At 39.3% G+C, this 22,508-nt stretch overlaps 1 pseudogene; it reads right to left on the bottom strand.

The window, feature by feature from the left end:
- Positions 1-13,235: 13,235 nt before the first annotated feature.
- On the bottom strand, positions 13,236-14,172 carry LOC118356846 (annotated as a pseudogene).
- Positions 14,173-22,508: the final 8,336 nt, after the last annotated feature.

Raw genomic sequence — 22,508 nt, 5'->3', positions numbered from 1 at the left:
GGCTCAGTCAGTTAGGCGTCTGCTTTCTGCTCCGGTCATGATCCTGGAGTCCCGGGATTGAGCCCATCAGGCTCCCTGCTTAGCGAAGAGTCTGCTTCTCCTTCTGACCCTCCCCTCTCTCATGCTCTCTCTCTCTCTCTCTGTCTCTCAAATAAATAAATACAATCTTTTTTAAAAAAGAAAAATTCATTAGATTTTTGTGGCTTAATGCCTAAAGTTCCAAATTTTTCACCACCTTCAATCAAATACTAAGTCTTGCCAATTTTGTCTCCTTGGCATTTCTGTAAGATGTTTCATCTTACCCACCCCTACACACGCTACCCTAAGGTCTTCACGAAAAGGTGTCCAAATTGGCTTCCCTGTCTTCAGCCTTGCAAATCTCTTCAATACAAACCAAGGCACTTAATAGGGATCACAGTTATGTAATTTTTATTTTATTTTATTTTATTTTAAAGATTATTTATTTGAGAGAGAGAGAATGAGAGATAGAGAGCACTAGAGGGAAGAGGGTCAGAGGGAGAAGCAGACTCCCTGCTGAGCAGGGAGCCCGATGCGGGACTCGATCCCGGGACTCCAGGATCATGACCTGAGCCGAAGGCAGTCGCTTAACCAACTGAGCCACCCAGGCGCCCCAACAGTTATGTAATTTTTAAAAATACTTGCTTCTTAATCTTTAAAATTTTTTCTTAGAGTATGATATGTAGAACAGTATACAAATCATAAGGGTAAAATTCAATAAGTTATAATAAACTTAATAAAAACTCTGTGTAGGGCGCCTGGGTGGTTCAGCCGGTTAAGCGACTGCCTTTGGCTCAGGTCATGATCCTGGGGTCCTGGGATCGAGTCCCACATCGGGCTCCCTTGCTCTGTGGGGAGGCTGCTTCTCCCTCTGCCTCTGCCTGCCACTCCCCCTGCTTGTGCTCTCTCTCTCTCTCTCTCTCTGTCAAATAAATAAATAAAATCTTTAAAAACAAACAAAAAAAAACTGTGTAATCACAATAGTAAAAAATTGAGTATTACCAACCCCCCAAAAGCTTCCCTTATAACCCTTACAAGTTACTCCTCCCCCCTTCTTCCCAAAGGTAACCATCATTCTGATTTATAACCTCTTTAGTTTTAGAGTTAGTTTAGAGTTTTAGTTTAGATTAGTTTTGCCTGTTTTTAAACTTTATATAAAAGGAATTAAAAGTATATAGTCCTTTATAATTCATCTCTTTTGCTCAAAATTACATTGCTGTGTATAGTTATTTCATTTCCAACATACAAAGATGAAACATTATTTTTTTATTCTTCTGTTGATGGGCATTTGTATTATTTATATTCCTTGACAATTACCAATAATGCTGCTATGACCATTCCTGTACTTGTCTTTTGCTTCACATATATATGAATTTCTATCATATATACCTAGGAGTATAATTGCTAAATCATAGGATATGCAAGATTTCACCTTTATTAGTTAGTACCAAACAAATTCCCAAGGGGATTACAAGTATTTATACTCCTTTATTGTTTCATATCCTTGCCCTGACTTGGTATTTTCAGTCTTCTTTTAAAAAAAAAAACTTTTATTTTAAGATAAATTATTACTTACAGAGAAGTTGCAAAGATAGAACACAGAGCTACCCTGCTTCCTCCAGTGTTACATCCTACATAGCCACAGTACAATGATCAAAACCGACATTGCCATTGCTAAACCCTGATACAGATCCTATTTGGATCTCACCCGTCTTTCCACCAACATCCTTTTTTTGTTCCAGGATCTAATCCAGGATTTCACATAACACTCATGTCTCCCTAGTCTCTCCTTCAATCTGTGACTGCTCCCCAGTCTTTCCTGTCCCTTCCTTTACCTTGCTCTACTAGTCCTAGGATCCTAGTCAGGTAGTTTATAGAATGATTCTCAGGTGAGGGTTGCTGGAGGGGAGAGGGGTGGAGGGATGGGGTAACTGGGTGAGGGACATTAAGGAGGGCGCGTGATGTAATGAGCATTGGGTATTACATAAGACTGATGAATCACTGACCTGTACCTCTGAAACCAATAATACATTATATAGTAATTAATTGAATTTATTTATTTATTTATTTTAAAGATTTTATTTATTTATTTGACAGAGAGAGACACAGCCAGAGAGGGAACACAAGCAGGACGAGTGGGAGAGGGAGAAGCAGGTTCTCCACCGAGCAGGGAGCCCGACGCGGGGCTCGATCCCAGGACCCTGGGATCATGACCCTAGCCGAAGGCAGACACTTAACGACTGAGCCACCCAGGTGCCCCAATTAATTGAATTTAAATTAAAAATAAATTAAGCCCCTCCCAAAATAAGGACTTGCAAACTGAAAATATCATTTAAAAAAACCACAAAAAACCATTTTAAAACACTGTTCCCCAAAGCTGCTTGGGTCAGCTCCTGTCTCATCTAACCCTTCAATGTGGTCACTCACGTGTAACGCAATTAGATTCATTTGTGCTGCAATTCGAATCACTTACCAACCTTCTGCATTTTATCTTGAGTTGCCTTCCCACATACAATAGAATTCACTGATTTTGGTGTATCGTTCTGTGGGTTTTTAGAAGATGCATAGAACCATGTTCCTATTAGTTCAGTAACATAAAGAATAGTTCCTTCACCTTACAAATTCCCTTGTGCTGTGTCACTTTATAATTAACCTCCAACTCCTGCCAGCCACTCATCACATCAGAGCCTATAGTTTGCCTTTTCCAGAATGTCATAGAAAGGGAATCATGCAAAATGTAGCCTTTTAGGTCTGACTTTTTTCATTTAGTAATATCTGTTTAAGATCTACTGATATTGTATGAATCAATGGTTTATTCCTCTTATTTTTGAGTAGTATTTCATGATAGAGGCATAGCACAATTTTTTATCCACTCACTGATTGAAGGGTCTCTGGGCTGTTTCCAGTTATTGGTTATTATTAATAAAACTTCTATAAATATTTATATACAAATTTTGTGTAAAGAAAAGTTTTCAGTTCATTTGAGTAAATACCTAAGAGTGGGATTGCTGGGGCACAGGGTTTAAATGTATTTTCAGCTTTATAAGAAAGGGCCAAACTCTTCTCAGCACAGCTGTAAGGCTGCATTCTCACCAGCCAGACAGGGCAACTTTGCCAGCCCTTGTTATTTACACCGTTTTCATTTTTACCCTTCTAATCGGTGGGCAGTGGCATATCATTACGGTTTTTCATTTGCCTTTCCCTAAGACTAAAAATATTGAGCATCTTTACATATGCTTATGCATCTCTTCTTTGGTGAAGTGTCTGTCAGACCTTTCACCCATTTTTTTTTTCTTGAGTAAATTTAGGCAACTTCTATTGAAACGGAAAAAAAATTTTTCTAAGTACAAGGCACTGGGCCATACTTTAGTAAATTTGGAATGGAGATAAGGATACAGAAATGAATTCAAAGGCATGGTATCTAACTTTAAGGAACCAGTTGTCTAATGAGGGTGGCATATAGATAAAGCAATCACTGTAATTATAAGCATAAAAAGCTATTGATGGCTACCACTGATTGAATACTTACTATGAACTTGGACCTATGCCAGGGACATAACATATAGTAGTGCTAATTAATATGCACAAACTCTAATTTTTACAACATTCCAGGGTAGTTATTAGTATTCCTATTTTGCAGAAGAAAAAAATGACATCACAGATCTTAAACTCCCTAAGGTCACATAGCTAAATTGATGAGACTGTACTATCCATTATGCCTTGTTAGGTTTCTTTCTGAGGCTTAGAAACATTTCTGTTGGAAAGTTTATTTAAAAGAAATAAGTATTTCTTTTTTTAATTGAAGTACAATTTACATACAATACCCTACTAGTTTTAGGTGTATATCATACTGATTCTATATTTTTATAAATTATAAAATGATCCCTATGATAAGTTTAGTTACCATACAAAGTTATTACAATATTGTAACTATATTCTCTATGCTGTAAATTACATCCCATGGCTTAATTTATTTTATAATTGGAAGTTTGTACCTCTTAATCCCCTTTACTACTTCACTCCTTTCCTCTCTGGTAACCAACAGTATCTATGAGTCTATTTCTGTTTTGTTTTGTTTGTTCCTTTGTTTTTTAGATTCCACATATAAGTGAAGTCATATAGTATTTGTCTTTTTCTGTCCGACTTAATTTGTAACATAGTACCCTCTAGGTCCATCCTTGTTATCACAAATGGCGAGATTTCATTTTTATTTATTTTTCATTTTTTATTTTTTTGGAGCCCAGTGCAGGGCTTGAACTTAAAACTCTGAGATCGAGACCTGAGCTGAGATCAAGAGTCAGATGCCTAAACAGCTGAGGCACCCAGGAGCCCCAAGATTTCATCTTTTTTATGACTAATATTTTATTATATATATAATATATATTATATTACATATATGTGTATGTCACATCTTTATCCATTCATCTATTGGGGGACACTTTCTTTTGCCCATTTTTATTGGGTTGTTTATACTCTTATTATTGAGTTTTGAGAGTTCCTTATATATTCTGGATATAAGTCCTCTACCAGATATGGGATTTGCAAATATTACTCCAAGTCCATAGCTTGTCTTTTCATTCCCATAACAGTGTCTTCTGTGGGGCAAAGTTTTTAATTTTTATAAAATCCAACTTATCAACTTTTTAATTTTATGGATTATACTTTTGGTGTCATATCTAGTATTTGTGCTGCCAAAGTGAGCACTTGGTGTCATATCTAAAAGGTCTTTGCCAAATCAATAAAATTAAAGATTCGTTCTTTGAAAAGATCAATGAAATTGATAAACTTCAAACCAGATTGAACAGGAAATAAAAAGAGAAAATATAAGTTACCAGTACAAAAAAAAATGAGAGAGAGGATATCATTACCAATCCTATTAAAAGGATAATAATATTATGAACAATGATATGCCAATAAATTTGTCAACTTAGATGAAGTACACAAATTTCTCCAAAGACAAACTATCAAAGCTACTTGAACAAGAAATAGATAACATGAATAGGCATATATCTATTAAAGAAATTGAATTTGTACTTTAATACTTTTCCACAAAGGGAATTCTAGGCCTTGATGGTGTCACTGGTTAAGTCCTACCAAACATATAACTGATAAATAAAACCACGTCTATACATTTACTTCCAGAAACCAAAGAGGAGAGAACTCTTCCCAGCTCAACTTATGAGGCCAGCATGACCCTGATCCTAAAACCAGACAAAAATATTATAAGAAAATAAAACTACAAGCCAACATCCCTAACATAGATGCAAAAATTGTTAATGAAATTTTAACAAACTGCATCCAGCAATATATTAAACATCATAACATACCATGACCCACTGGGGTTTATTCCAGGAATGCAGGTTGGATCAATATTTAAAATCCAATCAATGTAATATATTATGTTAATGGAATAAAAAGGAAACATGATTATCTCAACAGAACAAACTGACAAAATCCAACCTCTATTCAACACTGCACTAGAGGTTCTATGTAATAAAGGAAGTCAACAAAAATAAAATCATCAATATGGAAAAGAGAAAAAAGTCAAACTGTCTTTATTCATAGATGACATGTTTGTCTATGTGGAAAATCCTAAACAATCTACAATGAAAGAACTGAAAGAACTAGTAAGTGAGAATATCCATTTTGCAGGATACAAAAATCAATTAAAAATTAATCGTATTTCTGTGTATGGGCAGTGACAAGTAATTTACAAGTAAGTTGCATTTATAAGGTATCACCACTTACATGACATCAAAAATATAAAATACTTATTTTTCACCTGTTAAAAAAACTTTTTGTTAAAAAACCTTTTAGGGGTGCCTGACTGGCTCAATCAATAGAGCATGTGACTCTTGATCTCAAAGTCATGAGTTCAAGCCCTGTGTTGGGTGAGCCTACTTAAGAAAATAAGAATAAAAATAATAAAAAATAAAAAGAGGATCTCTACCTTACTTCATACCACATACAGAATTAACTCAAAATTAATCATATACCCAAATATAATAGATAAAATCATAAAACTTCCAGGGGAAAACTTTATTTACATTTAATCTGGCAATTTTTCTTAAATAGAATATTAAAAATGCAAACTATAAAAGAAAATAATAAATTAGACATTGTCAAAATTAAGTAGTTTGTTCATCTGGAAAATTCAGGGGAATCAAACTGAAGAATTATTAGAACTAAAATTAGGTTGGGGCGCCTGGTTGGTACAGTCGGTTAAGCCGCCAGCTCTTGGTTTCAGCTCAGGTCATGATATCAGTGTCATGAGATCAAGTCCCACATAGGGCTCCGTGCTCCGCTCAGAGTCTACTTAGACTCCCTCCCCCTCTGCCCCTCACCCCCACACTCACTCTCTCGCTCTCTCTCTCTCAAATAAATAAATCTTAAAAAAAACCTAAAAATTGGTTTATGTAATATGGCAAGGTACAAAATTAATATACAGAATTCAGTATTTCCTAAATATCACGCAGAAAACAATGACTGTAGGATGGAAAAAAAAATGATACCATTCAGAACAACAAGAAAATTCTTACTACTTGGTCACTTCTTCTGAACACTTTCTACTTTTTATCCTTCTCAAAGTGTTATCTTGGGAATCAACTGGAATGTATTTATGATCATAAAGCCTTTCTGGAAAAGCTGTCACTGTGGTGTCCAAAGTGTCATCTTCTCTCGATTCGGTGTAATGCCTCGGTTTCTATTTCATTCAACAGATCAGTTGAAAACAAGGTTTTTCATGCCACAGGCCATAGCCTGATCCATCCTACCATTTGGTTGTCTAGGAATTTGCTAATGAGTCAATTTATGTAAAGTGATCCTTCTTCATATTGAATATTTTTCTATATGATGATGAACTCATATAATTCAGGAGAGCTGTGTAGGTAAAACAGTATGTTTGTAATTACGGATTTAAATTAAAAAGACAACAAGGAAATAAATATTTGTGTACTCACCAACTTGTGTAAATAGAATTTAAAACTTTTGCTGTATGGTATTTTAGAATAGATGTTAAAACTATGAAACAAACTGTTCTTTTTTTTTTTGAAACAAATTGTTCCTGATTATTTAAAGTCAAATAGTATTTTTTTGTTCCTGTGAATTTTTGCTTTTATTTGTTAAGTTTTTACTTAAAGTTCAATTAGTTAACGTACAGTGTAATATTAGTTTCAGGTGTACAATATAGTGATTCAACACTTCCATACATCACCCAGTGCTCATCACAACAAGTGCACTCCTTAATCTCCATCACCTGTTTCATCACCCCCCTCCATTCACTCCCCCTGGTAACCATCAGTTTGTTCTCTATAGTTAAGAGTCTGTTTCTTGGGGTGCCTGGGTGGCTCAGTTGGTTGAGCATCTGACTCTTGGGTTTGGCCCAGGTCGTGATCTCAGGGTCTTGAGATCAAGCTTCATGGTGGGCTCCCCACTTAGTGCGAGTCGGCTTCCCCTTTCCCTCTCCCTTTGCCTCTCCTGTCACTTGCTCTCTCTAAAAAAATAAGTCTTTTTTTAAAAAGTCTTTTTTTTGGTTTGCCTCTCTCTCTTTTTCCCCCTTTGCTTGTTTCTTAAATTCCACATGAGTGAAATCATATGGTATTTGTCTTTCTCTGACTGACTGACTTTGCTTAGCATAATACCCTCTAGCTCCATCCATGTCATTGCAAATGGCAAGACATTTTTATGGCTGAGTATTAGTCCATTGTGTATATATATATATACACCACATCTTCTTTATCCATTCATCTATCAATGGACACTTGGGCTGTTTCCATAGTTTGGCTATTGTAGAAAATGCTGCTATAAACAGCAGGGTGCATGTATCCCTTTGAATCAGTATTTTTGTATTCTTTGGGTAAATACCTAGTAGTGCAATTGCTGGATTGTAGGGTAGTTCTGTTTTTAACTTTTTGAGGAACCTCTGTACTGTTTCCCACAGTGGCTGTACCAGTTTGCATTCCCACCAAAAGTGCAAGAGGAGGGTTCCCCTTTCTCCACTTCCTCACCAACACATGTTGTTTCTTGTGTTTTTGATTTTAGTCATTCTGGGGGGTGAGGTGATATCTCATTATACTTTTGAATTGTATCTCCCTGATGATCAGTGAGTTTGAGCATTTTTTCATGTATCTGTTAACCATCTGTATGTCTTCTTTGGAAAAAATGTCTATTAATGTCTTCTGCCCATTTTTTAAATTGGATTATTCATTTTTTGGGTGTTGTTTTATAATTTTTATACATATATATATATTTTAAAGATTTCACTTATTTATTTGACAGAGAGAGAGAAAGTGACAGCAGGAACACAAGCAGGGGGAGTGGGAGAGGGAGAAGCAGGCTTCCTGCCGAGCAGGGAGCCCGATGCGGGGCTCAATCCCAGGACCCTGGGATCATGACCTGAGCCGAAGGCAGACGCTTGACAACTGAGCCACCCAGGCGCCCCCTTTTTATATATTTTGGATTCTAACCCTTTATAAGATGTCATTTGCAAATCTCTTCTTTTTTAGTTTTGTTGAATCAAATAGTATTTATTATTAAAAACATCCCAACTGTTTTCTCTAGGACCATAAGGCCTGAGGGCACTGAATTGCCTCACTGTATGCAGATAACTAAACCTTTATATTTATGAGAGTCTCTTATATAAAATGAACTTGGAATTGGTCATCTTTAAGGTCTCTTCTTGTAAACGTTTTTGTGATTCTCTGTAATCTGTACCTGTCAAGTATTTTCATCTCTGCTTTAAAAAAATTATCCAATAGGGGTGCCTGGGTGGCTCAGTCGGTTAAGCCGTCTGCCTTCGGCTCAGGTCATGATCCCAGGGTCCTGGGATAGAGCCCCGTGTCATGCTCCCTGCTCAGCGGGGAGCCTGCTTCTCCCTCTCTCTCTGCCTGCCGCTCTGCCTACTTGTGTTCTCTCTCTCTGTCAAATAAATAAATAAAATCTTAAAAAAAAATTATCCAGTAAACAATGTTTCCCTTTAAAACAAAAAGTCCTGTGGGTAAACATAAGTTTCTCATTGCTATTGTTGAAAAGTTGATTGTAATATCACTGGTCTTCTATGTATCCTATATTGAAGATATTATGACATGACACATAGGAAATGTAAAAGGAACCCGAATTCCATCTATCTTCATTTAACTAGATTGTAATTAGACTCTCTACTACATTTAATATTGCTAAAATAAAATAAGAATAAAGTTTACATTCTTAAATACCAGTGATAAATCATTTTTATCACTGGTAAGTAATAAATTATCAATTGCTGAGCAATTATTCAGTTAATATTTATTAGGTGCTCAAAGTTCTGGTACAGTCCTTATTGAAGTGGAGTAATACAGAGCACACACCAAAACAACAGGCCATGATATTAAGGAGCTTACAGTCTTAGCAGAAAAAGAAATATACTTAAAGCTGTGTGGAGCACTGGGTGTTATGCACAAACAATGAATGATGGAACACTACATTAAAAACTAATGATGTAATGTATGGTGATTAACATAACAATAAAAAAGAAATATACTTAAAGCATATTTTAGGAATGTTTGTTATTTGAGGAAAAGTACATGTCTGTATTTAAGTGATCCCCCTTAAAATATATTTTCCATAATACCATGTGTATTACTCCTTGGAGATTACTAAATATATTAGGAAACTATCTCCACTGTCTTAACATTCACATCAAAGACTTGGACATATTCATTCATTTGACTAATTACTACTAAGTGCCCACTTTGTGACTCACTGTTCTGGGAACACAGCCACATGTATCTAAAAGTCCCTACTCTCATCAAGTTTACCTTCTAGAGGGTATATATAACCTGTAGCCCAAATGTTACTTTTTTTTAAAGATTTTATTTATTTATTTCAGATAGAGAGAGAGAGAGGGACAGAGAGTGAGGAGGAGCAGAGGGAGAGAGACAAACAGACTCTGCTGAGCACGGAGCCCGACATGGGGCTCGATACCACAACCTTGAGATCATGACCTGATCTGAAATCAAGAGTTCGGACATTTAACCAACTGAGCCACCTAGGCGCCCCCAAATGTTCCTTTTTTCTTAAAGAAATGTTGTATCAACTTTATTTCACTCTTTTCCCTAGTTGTAAAAGTAATTCTTGTGTATATATGGAAACAAACTACAAGGATACAGAAAATGAAGAGTCTCTTGTAATCCTATCCATTGGCATAATTACCATGAATAGTTTGGTGTATATACTTACAGACTTTAAAAGAAATTTTTTTTTTAATTTACAAACTAAATCACTCTTTTATACATTGTTCTTTTTTTTCACTTGGCAACACAATACACAATACACCATCACCCTGTACCCAGAGTGAATTTTCATAACAAGGCACCTAGACCTAACTCTTTCTGTTCATTGGTTGCATAACATACCATTATATATAGACTGCAAGTTATTTTGGCCATTCTTTTATTGATGATCATTGAGGTTGTCTCCAGTTTTGCCACTATGATTAGTGTTTTGCTCAAGAAATCTTTGCTTATCCCAAGGTATTCTCAAATTCACGTTGTGGGACCTAAAGACAGAGACAGCTCCAGCTCGCAGCTGTCTCACTGGACTAGGGAGACAGAAATTGGAATTTGGAGATTGGGCAGCCAAGATCTGAGGGCTTAACATCCCAGAGAAAAGAATATAGAGCAGTGAGCCTGGTGCTTTGCATGCAATTTCCCTTGAAGGTTTTTTTTGCAGTTCCTAAGTTGTAAATGCTGAGGGTAAAAGGATGAGAAGCCCAGTAAAAAGCAGCTAGGTGATAAGAGTCTCAAAATCTTTTCTTAGAGTCTCACCTATTTTTCTTTCTTCCTTTCCTTGGGCTGGGGAGCAGGCAGCGGGAGGCAGGAGGAAGGCCTTGTATGCCAACTTAAAGTCTTGGAGTAATAGAAAGTCACCGGAGAGTTTTAAGGGAAATGAGAGCCTGACTTAGAATCAGTTGTACAACCCTACGACCCAGCAATTGCACTCCTGGGTATTTACCCCAGAGACACAGATGTAGCGAAAAGAAGGGGCATGTGCACCCCAATGTTCATAGCAGCAATGTCTGCGATAGCTAAACTGTGGAAGGAGCCGACATGCCCTTCAACAGATGAATGGATAAAGAAGATGTGGTCCATATACTCAGCCATCAGAAACAATGAATACCCACCATTTGCATCGACGTGGATGGAACTGGAGGGGATTATGTTAAGAGAAAGACAATTATATGGTTTCATATGTGGAACATAAGCAATAGCAAAGAGGACCGTAAGAGAAGGGAGGGAAATCCAAAGGGGAAGAAATCAGAGAGGGAGATGAACCATGAGAAACTATGGGCCCCAAGAAACAATCTGGGGGTTTCAGAGGAGAGGAGGGTGGGGGGAGGGGGTAACAAGGTGATGGGTATTGAGGAGGGCACATGCTGTGATGAACACTGGGTGTTATGCTTAACTAAGGAATCATTGAACACTGCATCAAGGACTAATTATGTACTATACAGTGGCTAACTGAACATAATAAAAGAGATAGCAAAAAAAAAAATCAGTTGTACAGTATTGGCATCGAAAGGGCCCCTTGTGACTGTCCTGCCAATGAAGAGACCGCAGCAAAGGGAGTTGTCCCCATCCACAGTCACATATCACCCACAGCAGCAGATTTCACTCTGACCCCTAGTCTCGGTTTTCTTCCAACTGTGCAGGTTCCTCAGAGCCCTGTTGCAGTACGTGTGTAGGGGGGAAGTCAGAGGCAAGGGAGGTCTGGCCAAAAGTGGTGACCAGGGAGTTTGAAGGATGAAAGGACGTTGGAGGCCAGGAAATGGGGAGAGAGTGGGGAGAAAGAGCTCAAGGAAGAGAACAGGACCCCAGAGTTTTCCCTCAGGGCAGCATATGGAAGAGGAGATCTGGAATCAGAAAATCAGAGTGTGAGAGGAGTCTAATAGAGGAGGGAAGGGCAGGATGGCACAGGTGGCTACTTTGGGAGCTGTTTGGGCTACTTTGGGAGCTGTTGAGTTCCGTGGACTGGCAAGACTTGGAGGTGGAAATGGCGGGCAGGCAATTAGAAATATAGGTCTGGGGTTTGAAAGAGAGATTAGGGCTTTTCCTTATTCCAATCCATGCCCCTCCTCTTTTCCATTTTTCCTTTTATAAATTTGGGAATCAAATACAAGCTTCTTGTATTGAGTTCAAACTTGCCTCTCTATAATGTCTGCATATTGGTTTTTTAAATATAAGTATTTAAGCTTTTATCTACTTTGCATGATAAAATGGTATAATTCAAGGAATACAGTAGAGTTCACTAATTACTTAAAATTGGCCAACTAATCATCAGATGTAATTAGTTTTAAGAAGAGCAATAGAATACTAAAACAACCTGATCTACTTTTTTCACAGTTAGATTAGACAATTGATGCTATCTAGAGTTGGCAAGGATGTGGAGGACGAACATTCTCATCCTCTGATGATAAGGTATCAGTTGGTAAATCTTTTCTGGAGGACCCTTTGTCAATAGACACCCAAATTTAGAATGTCCATTTCTGATCTAGCAATTCCACTTTTAGGAATTTATCTTGATGGAATAATTAGAAAAATGTTCAAATATAGACATTCTTCAAGTATATTCATTGGCTTTTTTAAATTGAAGTATAACATACATATAGTAAAATATACAAAATTTATACAGCTCAATGAATTTTTACAAAGTAAACACTCATGTGTATCTGCCATCAAGGTATAGAACATTACTGACACCCCAAAAAGCTCTCTTGCCCTTCTCCAGTCATTGCCACCCCAAAGGTAACTACTACTCTCACTTAGATTAGGTTCCCAGGGAAGCAGACTCAGATTACTGTGTGGCTGGGACCAATCATTGTGGGAGGGAAGAGAAGGGGAAGGAAAGAAACACTATTGAGCAGAGGTAGGAGTGGAATTGCAATGTCAACAAAGCCTTCAACTAACTATACAGAAACTCTGAAGCTCAGAAGGCACTAAAGAGTTATCCCAAATTTCAGTGAAAATCTTCATCCCCAGAGTTGGAATTGTGATCTTGGGTCAGCTGAGGCATTTCCAAAGACCATTCCTGAACAGGGATCTTGATGGTGCTTTCCATTAGTTCTGCTTGGTTTTGAACATCATATGAATGATGAATGGTGTCATATAGTACATGCTTTTTCTGTGTTACTTCTTCCATTCGGCATAATGTACATTGATTGGTCCATAATGTTTCATTCTATTTTAGTATACCATGATATATTTACTCTTTCTACTGCAATTGAGCTTTGGCTTGATTTTCTCCACTCGGCCCACAGGGACAGTACCAATACCACCAATTTTGTAGACGTCCTGGAGAGGCAGATGCAAGGTCTTGTCAGTTGGATGAGTTGGTGGCAGAATGCCATCCAGAGCTTCAAGCAGTGTGGTTCCACTGGCATGGCCATCTTTACGAGTGACTTTCCATCCCTTGAACCGAGGCATATTAGCACTTGGTTCCAGCATGTTGTCACCATTCCAACCAGAAATTGGCACAAATGCTACCGTGTCGGATTTGTAGCCAATTTGCTTAATGTAGGTGCTGACTTCCTTGACGATTTCCTCGTATCTCTTCTCGCTGTAGGGTGGCTCGGTGGAATCCATCTTGTTAACGCCAACAATTAGTTGTTTCACACCCAGTGTGTAAGCCAGAAGGGCATGCTCACGGGTCCACCAGTTCTTGGAGCTACCTGCTTCAAACTCACCAACACCAGCAGCAACAATCAGGGCCCTCAGAACAGTCAGCCTAATGTGTGCCTGCCATCATGTTTTTGAGAAGTCTCTGTGTCCTGGGGCATTAATGATGGTCACATAATACTTGCTGGTCTCGAATTTTCACAATCAATGATGATAGCACGTTCACGTTCAGCTTTCAGTTGATCTAAGACCCAGGCATCCTTGAAGGAGCCCTTCCCCATCTCAGCAGCCGCCTTCTCCAAGTTTTCAATAGTTCTTTTGTCGATGCCACCACACTTGGAGATCAGATGACCAGTAGTGGTAGACCTCTGTCCCAGTCTACGTGTCCAGTGACGACGATGTTGATAGGAGTTTTTCCTTTCCCATTTTGGTTTAGGTTTCGTGGGTGGTTTGCACGGTACCTGTGTTCCAGTGGCAAAGCCGTTGTGAAAAAGCATGTGGCCATTTTTAAACTGGGTTTTATTTTTCTGGTTGATCTGTAGGAGGCCTTTATCCCTTCGGGGTACAGGTCCTCGACCAGATATATATTACAGAGCTCTTCTCCTACTCTGTGGCTCGGGTTTTCACTCTGTTCTGCACAGAAGGAAAACAACTCTAGGGAAGCAGACTAAAATGTCAGCAGTCGTTGTGTCTGGGTGATGGATTTTCCTCCTTGTCTCCACTTCCTCCTATGTTCCAGTTCTTTAAGAAGCATGGAATGAAAAGATACTTAAAACACAATAAAAGGAATGAGTTGTTTAAAGAAAGCAGCATATGTAACACATAATAATGTAGTTTAAAAGCAACCTATTGGAAGAGGTTAGCCGAGACAAGAACCTCGATATCGTTTGCCTTTAATATTACACAAGGGTCTGCACAGATCTGCTGGGGACACCGGTGGGGGGTGTTAATAAGTTTCCAGCAAACGTGCTTGAAATGTCACAGAATAAAGGGCCAGCTCACTTACAGGTGAGAAATGTATGCAAAACAGTTTAGTTCCCTTATCACCTTAGTTTTAGGATAACGAAAAACACCCTTCTGCTCTCAGTTGGGGGAAACCTTACTCACGAGGGGGCTCGCTTTGGGCCTGACCAGCAAATATGACAACAATTCAGACAAAGTACAAGACAATAAGGTTAGAAGAGAAAATGAGACTGATACAGGGCCAGCTACATAATTTGTGGCACCCAGTGCAAAATGAAAATATGGGGCCTTTGTTCAAAAAGCGGGGGGAAAAGTACTAAAGTATTTAAATGCTTAAAGGTACTAAAGTATTTTAGTACCTTTCTTTAGTATCCTTTCTTCCATGGTCTCTCTCTCAACCTGTCATGATATTGTTTATTTGCTATTTAATATCATTCTAGATAAAGAAAATTAGAAAATTTAACTTATTAGCATGGATTTTATTCATCTTTATATTGTGTAATGCCAGTTTTAAATGCAGATATAAGAGCATTTAAATCATATGTGGAATTGCCAAAATTACACGATCCATTTTCCATAGTTCCTACATGAATACATATTTAATTCTTACCGGAACAGTGAGAACAGTCCACGAAACTAACTCGACTGTTTTTCTTTCTTTTCTTGATACTCACACCTTCTGCCAACCCTCTCTACCTTCAGCTTACTGGCAAGCAAGGACAAGAAAGGGAAGGAATTACGGGTGACTGTCTTTCCCTTTCCTTCCATGCCATGGTTTTCAGTCGATGTGATTTGCTAATACAGAAAAATAACACAGATAAGAAAGGGTGTGGTAGATTCACCTGGTTGTTCACTCAGGGTTCTCAGAACGCCATTGCCTTCTTTTTGTATTGGAAGCAAGTTCTGGTTCTCTGGGGCTTTCAGTGCCCCCACTTAATCATAAACGTAATGTACTTACCTTGTACTCACTTGGAGTCTCCTCGGACATCACGGGCCCATGGGAATTCCATGCTCCCTGGGCACCGTGAGCAGTAGGTGAATGGGATGGGGGCAGCGGGTGGGGGGGGGGGACGACATACTGTACGTCGTACCCCCGACCATGAGATTGCTCCACTGTCCTTTTGACTTAACTCACAAGTTCAAAGATAATTTTTTTTTCTAAGAAGAGGATTTTATTTTATTTTTTCCTCCAAATTTTTATTTAAATTCAGTTAGTTAACATGCAGTGTAATATTGGTTTCAGGTGTAGAATTTAGTGAGTCATTACTTCCATACAACACCCCGTGCTCATCACAAGTTCTTTCCTTAATCACCATCACCTATTTTGCCCATCTCCCTGCCCACCTCCTTAAAGATAAAAGTTTTAAGAATTTTGAGATGGCAATAGCAGAACCAAGTACAGTGCCTTTCTGAGTGAGGAGCCTCTTACATGAGTCCTCTCCTCTCCCTTTCCCTCTCCCCCTCTCTCCCCTCCCTCCCTCCCTCCCTTCCTCCCTCCCTTCCTTCCTTCCCTCCTTCCTTTCTACCCTCCTTCCTTCCTTCCTTCCCTCCTTCCTTCCTTCCCTCCTTCCTTCCTTCCTTCCTTCCTTCCTTCCTTCCTTCCTTCCTTCCTTCCCTCCCTCCCTCCTTCCTTCCCTCCTTCCTTCCTTCCCTCCTTCCTTCCTTCCTTCCTTCCTTCCTTCCTTCCTTCCTTCCTTCCTTCCTTCCCTCCCTCCTTTCTAATGGGTAAAGAAAGAAAGCTCTTAATCCTGCACAATCATGGCTCCTTCAGGAACAGGAACATTGAAAATATAGCCTGAAAAAGAAAAATCATATTAAGATTATTGGCATTTTGTTACAGAGCCAGAATTCTGGCTAGTCTGATTATCAGATAGAAAGAGTAAACAAAACCTTTTAAGAAATGTCAGTGCTCAAAACAGCTCCATCCCCTGGATCAGTTTCAGACATTTACTTGTGCACATACCAGGCTTGCATTGCGGTCCCTGCCACTCTAAGAGGATATTTGCTATTACTTAGGTTTGCTTTACGGACATGTGTTTCAACCAGTCTGTACCGAGCTGGAAACAAGTAGAGGTGTTAACTATGGGTGTGAAAGGTTACGATGGACTTTTTACTACCTCTTCGCACTTAGAGGAAAAAAATGAAAACAAAACTGGGGGACAAGAAGGCAACTGTAACCTTTTGTTTGCTTTTATCCCTTTTGGGGAAAACAGCAAATGTTTGTAGGTGTGTTTGACTTTTTCTGCCATGGGATGGGCAGTGCTGTTTCTGGGTGGTAGCTGTTTAAGGCTGATTGCAGCAACACACTCTGGGCTGTGGATGTGGGACAAGGAGTTACACCCAGCTTCTGTGGCCTGGGCTGAACAGACTCCGAAGCGGAATGGCTAAGCGTGGTATAGGCTCGACACAAGCTCGTCTGCATGCTGAGCACTGGACAGACAGAGGCAGAGGGTGTGGTTTGATAAGAGGGGGCGGTAAGGGAGTTGGCAGGGTCAAGAAGCCGAGATATTTATCATAGATTTTGGGAGAGAAATAACTGCTTTTGTTCATCTTGTATTTTCATCTATGCTTTTACTGGCAGGAAGCTCCCTTTCTTTGTCATTTTGACAAATGTATATATTTATGGCCCTTTGAATTCTTTGGGGGATGAAGTAGATAAGTGAGTGTAGCTAAGGGTTGGAGTAATCTGGCTATAAAGGTCATGAGACATGAGTGGTAAGAACAAGGAATGTGTGAGCAGAGGTCAGACCAAGGCCATAGCCTAGACAGCTCAGTTGGACTGAGTGATAGAGATTGCTGGTTGTTCTCCAATGCCTCTTTGCTATCTTCAAGGGTGATAAAATGCCTGGTTTGGGCTGGGTACATGGCTGCTGGCTACATGGCTGGGTACATTTTCCAGCTTTCTGTAAATAAGTATAGTCATATGACTAGGTTCTGGTCAATGAGCTGAAAAATCACCTAGTTTTTCCTTTTCTGTCTTTTCCTCTCTCTTGCTGCCTAAAATGGAGAGCCTGGGATGCCTCGGTGGCTCAGTTGGTTAAACGTCTGCCTTTGGCTCAGGTCACGATCCCGGGGTCCCAGGATCGAGTCCCACACTGGGTTCCCTGCTCAGCGGGGAGTCTGCTTCTCCCTCTCCCTGCCTGTGCTTGCTCACTCTCTCTGACAAATAAATACATAAAATATTTGAAAAAATAAAATAAAATGCAGCCTTAGACCATGAGAAGAAGGGCCACGGTCTGGGGAGGGAAGGAGCCTGAGTCCCTGAGGATGTTATGGTAGAGCCACCTTTCAGCTTACTGAACCACTTTTATCTTATTTAAGCCATTGTTATTTTGCCATTTTGCTCCTCATAGTTAAGGCTAATGTTTGCTGACATAAAGCATTACTGTAGACTTAGCCTGGCTGGACTTCTTCCGGACAGAAGGGCTGTCTTACAGACTTTACACATAGGTGAAAAGGTCTGCTTTTTATATTCCCATCATTATAACACAGCAGAAAGCCCTTTATAGAATACCCATCTCTTGGCACTTCAGGATTCCATGCAGGGAGCCTATAACTAAGGGGTCAGAAGCCAGGGCAAAAGACTGGCAACATATAAGGTGCATTAAAGGGCAGTGATCTTTAGGACCGTATTCAACGTGGAAGCCAGTCCTTAAGAACAGCTGGACTGAGTTAGGGGTGATGATAGGAGCAAGCAAGTGGCTGGTATAGAGTAACAGGTGAAAGGAATCTGTAGAAAATGTTTTAAAAAGAAGATCTTGAAAAGTTATTAATTTAGTTCTTTTTTTTAAAGATTTTATTTATTTGAGGGAGGGAAAGCATGAGAAGAGGGAGGGTCAGAGGCAGAGGGAGAGGGAGAAGCAGACTCCCCGCCGGCATCAGAAGCCCGATGTGGGAGTTGATCCTGGGACTCCGGGATCATGACCCGAGCCGGAGGCAGATGCTCACCTGACTGAGCCACCCAGGCGCCCTAGTTTAGTTCTTTAATGTAAGTCAAATATCCAGTTAGGAGGAAAAGACAGCGTTATGCCATGGCATCTAGGGATATACAGATTTGCTCGTTATTGTAAATGAAAGAATGTAAGTAAATGTCTAACACAGCACTTGGAGTATAGTGATCAATATGTGTTAACTGCTAATATAATATTATGTTATTATATTACAACAAAAGAATTAAGCTTCCCAGAGACCACCCTTACCACCGGGCAGGGAAGCTCTCTCATTACCACCCTCCATCTAAGTGACCTGGCAGAGAAGTCCATATCCATTAACAAACCGAATTGCTGACTAGATAAAGTGAGGTCTCTCCTTTAACTTACCTTTTCACTTTTAACTTACGTTTTTGTTTCCTGATAATTTTTAGGTTGACTGCATTCTCTAGGAATAATAAAAGTATTCACAGCTATGTTTTACTGAGCATCTATCTATGGTGTTAGAAATGTACGTACATTATTTCATTTGCTTCTTACAATATTCCTGAGAGATGGCATCCATCATTTTAGAAGAAACTGGGATTCAAACAGGTTACATGGCTTAGTATCCAACTTAAGATCACATTGTGAGTGGCAGTGAACCCAGGTCTGTTTATTCTAAGACCCATGTTCTTTCCCTTGTACCAATTGTGATTCTTTCTTTGGTAACAAGGTATGTGTCAAGTTTTGTTTGTGGTTCACTTTGGCCTATTGAAACAAAATGATGGACAAGAATTTTCTCACAGTCATGTTACTTTTAATAGAACTTAAATCCGTTATTAAAGATACAGTAGCGTATGATTGTATGAAAGAAGGCATAAATCAGTAGTTACCACATAGGAAATGTGAGAAATAAACAAAATGTAAATGAATAATTTACGGATAGGGCCTAGAAAACAAAATGACTATTAAATATTTACTAACTGCTTTTAATAGTGAACTTAATGCCTTACTGAACTGTTGCTTTATTATATTTATCAAGTTGCAAGTTAAGGTATTTTGTTCTAAAATTTAAAACTATTGTCCCATTGCAAAAATTGTGTTATAGAGATGTCTATAACAAATTATGAATATTTTACCATTTTCATAAAATCTGGTTTGTATTTCCATTTATAGCACATCTCAATTCAGAGTAGACACATTTCAGGGGCTCAATAAGCCACCTGAAGCTAGTGGATATCATTTGGAAAGTGCAAGCCTGGATTACCTGTAGATTGGATTACGATTCTCAAAATAATCTGGTTAATGAAATTATAATCCTTAGAATTTATTTTTTTAAAAAAAACTTCTTGAGGGCGCCTGGGTGGCTCAGATGGTTAAGCGTCTGCCCTCAGCTCAGGTCATGATCCCGGGGTCCGGGGATCAAGCCCCACCTTGGGCTCCCAGATCAGTGGGGAGTCTGCTTCTCCTTTTCCCTCTGCCCCTGCTTATGCTTTCTGTCTCTCTCTCAAATGAATAAATAAAATCTTAAAAAACAAACAAACAAAAAACAATTTCTCACATGTATAACCTTGCTTAGATTAGTGTGATAAATTGATAGAAATATCTATCCTGGGGGTAAAATAGTATCGAAGCTACCAATTTCTCACTGTAATGGCGCTCCTCCCTGTATCCTAAGGATAAAAATACAGTAACTCTCTCTCGCTTGTCATTCTTTTGCCTACTTTTATACTCTAAGACTTGAGATATCAAGTTAACAGTGTGATGAGTTTGTCCTTGCAGCAAGCTGTCTTAATACACTAAGGGCAGGGGCGCCTGGGTGGCTCAGATGGTTAAGAGTCTGCCTTCGGCTCAAGGTCATGATCCCAGGGTCCTGGGACCAAGTCCTGCATCGGGCTCCCTGCTCGGCGGGGAGCCTGCTTCTCTCTCTGCCTCTGCCTCTCTCTCTCTGACTCTCATGAATAAATAAATAAAACATTAAAAAAATACACTAAGGGCAGAGCTGGGCTCATTTGAAAGTGAGGTTGGTAAGCCAGCCTGGCATGGAACTCTGGGCTTATGGAAATACTTGGCCTAAGGTAGATGCATTTACACAGCATTGTATCTCAAGCTACTGATTGCCAAGCCCAGTTGAAAAGGCTTAGCTTTTACTGTAAAGAGGTGGCCAGTTTTCCTCAAACTGCAGCTACTGCAAGCTCTCTCGTTCCTGCTCCGCCATCGAAAAGACACTGAAGTGGGGGGGAAAGTGACTTGGCTTCCCAGAGGCTGCCCTTACCGCTGTGCAGTGGAAGCTGTCTTTTTATCACCCTCCGTCTAAGTGACTGGCAGATTCGTCTCTCTCTCCAGTCTCCTGTAAACCACACTGATGCAACAGACACCTGACCTTCATGGCCAACAGGCTACTCTGGCACATTCCCTCCATTGCTACCCCCAACTCCCATTCCCATCAAGTGAGTTGTATGTTTGCCAGGAGTTGTTGACTACTTTCCAAAAGTATATATTCTGATTGTACTTTTAATAGATTAATTACATATGAAATGATGGAACATGATTTTGAAAACAAAGAATTAAAGGCTTTGGAAAGCGTTGATAAAGGTGAGTCTTTTTTTAAGACTTTATTTTTTTAAGTAATCTCTACACCTGACATGGGGCTCAAACTCACAATCCCAAGATCAAGAGTCACATCCCCCTACCAACCAAGCCAGCCAGACACCCCGATAAAGGTGAGTCTTAAAAAAATAGAGTATGAGACAATTGTAAAAATAGAGGGAAAAATTTTAAATCTAGAATACGTCCTCACATCACTTTGCAAGTATTTTTAAGTTTTGTTCCCTAAAGAAATCAATACTAGAGATCATACTCCCATGGGTGTAGTTTATGCAATAAAAACTGCAGACCTGTCCTCAGACATATGCTTAAAGAAGGGCCTTGGCTTTCCTGCAGATTGGCAGGGAGTGTGCCTAATGGATATTAACAGAACAGACTTGATTTCCTGTCTTACCTAGCTTTTCTTCTCTCATAAATCGATAAACTGCTTGTTCAGATCACATTGAAGAGGATGGTTTTCACTGCATTTTGATAATTTACATGCTCTAAAAATGTTCATGTGGACAATAAATGCTTTTTCTTTTTTTAATTAATTTTATTTTATTATGTTATGTTAGTCACCATACATTACATCATTAGTTTTTGACGTGGTGACCCATGATTCATTGTTTGCGTATAACATGCAGTGCTCCATTCAGTACGTGCCCTCTTTAATACCCACCACCAGGCTAACCCATCCCCCCACCCCCCTCCCCTCTAGAACCCTCAGTTTGTTTCTCAGAGTCCATCGTCTCTCATGGTTCGTCTCCCCCCTCCAATCTCCCCCCCTTCATTTTCCCTTCCTACTATCTTCTTTTTTTTTTTTAAACATATAATGTATTACTTGTTTCAGAGGTACAGGTCTGTGATTCATCAGTTTTACACAATTCACAGTGCTCAGCATAGCACATACCCTCCCCAATGTCTATCACCCAGCCACCCCATCCCTCCCACCCCCCACCACTCCAGCAACCCTCAGTTTGTTTCCTGAGATTGAGAATTCCTCATATCAGTGAGATCATATGATACTTGTCTTTCTCTGACTGACTTATTTTGCTCGGCATAATACCCTCTAGTTCCATCCACGTCATTGCAAATGGCAAGATTTCATTTTTTTGATGGCTGAGTAATATTCCATTGTATATATATACCACACCTTCTTTCTCCATTCATCTGTTGATGGACATCTTGGCTCTTTCCACAGTTTGGCTATTGTGGACATTGCTGCTATAAACATTGGGTTTCACGTACCCCTTCGGATCCCTACATTTGTATCTTTGGGTTAAATACCCAGTAGTGCAATTGCTGGGTCGTAGGGTGGCTCTATTTTCAACTTTTTGAGGAACCTCCATACTGTTTTCCAGAGTGGTTGCACCAGCTT

This window comes from Zalophus californianus, chromosome 3, assembly GCF_009762305.2.
Source record: "Zalophus californianus isolate mZalCal1 chromosome 3, mZalCal1.pri.v2, whole genome shotgun sequence".
Lineage (NCBI taxonomy): Eukaryota > Metazoa > Chordata > Mammalia > Carnivora > Otariidae > Zalophus > Zalophus californianus.
This window is presented reverse-complemented; position numbering and strand designations above follow the sequence as displayed.